Raw genomic sequence first — 2,015 nt, 5'->3', positions numbered from 1 at the left:
CTACCCCTTTCTGCTGTCTCCAACTTGAGAGAAAATAGCTCTCAGACTGAAATTCCCTCAAATTGCTCATGAAAGCAGAGACTGCCATCTGTCCACCAAATACTCATTTTCCTAACTGACAGAACGTAGCGTGATGAAACTGGGTCCCCTGGGATAAGAACTATATTTTCCAGATTCTCACACAGCTAGATGTGGCCATGGATCTAACTTCTGTGCAGTGGAAGTGTTGTGTAGAACATTTAGGAAGGCACCTTAAAGGGAGAGGCCGTGAAAATCCATCCCCCACCATCTCGTTTCACCAGGTTAGACCAGAGAAAAGATGGAGAGAGTATACACAGCCAACTGCTGATCATAGTGACCTTTAGGATAAAAGCCTTATGATACGGATAGCAGAATTGAGCAGATGAGGTGTGGGCTGACATCATGGAGATGCCATACCAGCTGTGAACTGCCAACTCCAGACATTCTAAGCCATGGTTGTTTTGGGTTTTATATGCAGCTGAACTTAATCCCAATACTCTTACCCTGAAATTTACAAATGTTTCTACTTCACACTTGCCCTTTGGTTTTTGCCTCCTGTCTCAATGAAAGTGTTTCTTTTTCTAAGTCCAGTTCCTACACTTGAACTTCTCACAATCTGACAATTTGTCTTTAATCAACAAAAATTTCCTTTTGGGTATTTCTTATATGTTCTATTTTCTTGTTGGGATTCCCTATCTTTACATTTGTTACATTTTTCTTTACATCACATAGTTTTAATAGTCATTGTAATATCTTTGTAATATATTTTTAACATCTAGAATTAGATGTTAAAAATATATTACAAAGATATTACAATGACTATTAACATCTAATTCTAGATGTTAATCTAGATGTTAAAAATAGGATCTTAGGGTCGCCCTCCACTGATTGTAATCTCTCTTCTGACTAGGTCTTATTTTTATATTTCTTTGCATGTCGGGTAATTTTGGAGTATATCCTGGATATTGGATATGTTATGTTATACTCTGGATTCTGTGATATGCCTCTGGAGTTCGTTAAGCAGGCAATTAACTTAACTCTGTTAAGCAGCATCTCACATGCCAGTTTAGTTCTATTCTTCTTATACAGATGCTTGGATTCCTCCCCACAAATGTGTGGTTCATGACTCAGCTAGAGACTTGGGCCTCTTTCAGTTAAGATATGAAAACGAGATACTCATTTAGTGTCATTTTTCTCTTCCAAGAGTTGACTTTCATCCAGAATCTGCCTGCTCTTGGCTCCACTGTAGTATCTTTAGTAGTTATTTTTTGTATTTTTCCCAGATGGTTGCCATATGTGATAAAAGTCAATCCATTAGGAGCTTCCTTGATCAAACTAGAAGCAGAGTCGAGTTATCTTTTAAGGTAGACCATTCGGGTGATAGATTAAACAGTAAATTCAAAGGACCAGAATGAAGTCAAAGACTCCCTTTAGAAAGTTATTACAATAATTCAGGGAAGAGCTGATGAGGGCATCAACCAAATTAGTAACAATGGGGATGAAGATGATGCATTAGAGAAAAACATACACGGTACAGTAACTGAATTTCATGATTGATTGCATGGGAGGTGGTCAAAGTACAAATTATACACTATATACACTATATCAGAATATAGGTTATACAAATTATACACTATTTCAGTTAGGATATAGGTTCAGCAGCAGTAACAAATGGAGGTGTAGAATTGTTTCTTTTCTCTAACATTCTGCAGTTGATCACTCCAGGCTGGACAGACAGCTCTGCTTCACACCATCTTTCAGGTAACCAAGTTCTATTCATTTTATCGATCTACCACCACTATGGTGTTTTCCTACTTTTGATGGTCAGCATGAAGTCATCACTCTGTTCTTGTCCCATCCTGTGGAAAGTGGGAAAAAGCAAGTGGAGGGCCAGCAATATCAACTTTTAAGTGTAGAAAGCAGAATTTGTACATATCATGTCTGCTTATATCCTAATGGCCAAAACCTAGTCGTGGCCACACCTAATTCCAAGC

The 2,015-nt window shown here is 38.0% G+C and overlaps 1 long non-coding RNA gene across 2 annotated transcripts in view; it reads left to right on the top strand.

Annotated features, from left to right (window-relative positions):
* The first annotated feature begins 858 nt into the window (after positions 1–858).
* Positions 859–2,015, top strand: part of LOC111737152 — a 37,488-nt gene continuing 36,331 nt past the window's right edge. For both annotated transcript variants that reach the window (XR_002779366.1, XR_002779365.1), the window contains exon 1: positions 859–1,782. This is a non-coding gene — a long non-coding RNA (uncharacterized LOC111737152). The remainder of the gene's footprint in view (positions 1,783–2,015) is intronic.

Source organism: Pteropus vampyrus, unplaced genomic scaffold (assembly GCF_000151845.1).
Source record: "Pteropus vampyrus isolate Shadow unplaced genomic scaffold, Pvam_2.0 Scaffold24, whole genome shotgun sequence".
Classification (NCBI taxonomy): domain Eukaryota; kingdom Metazoa; phylum Chordata; class Mammalia; order Chiroptera; family Pteropodidae; genus Pteropus; species Pteropus vampyrus.
The sequence above is the reverse complement of the archived record's forward strand: the minus strand, read 5'-3'. Positions and strand labels throughout refer to the sequence as shown.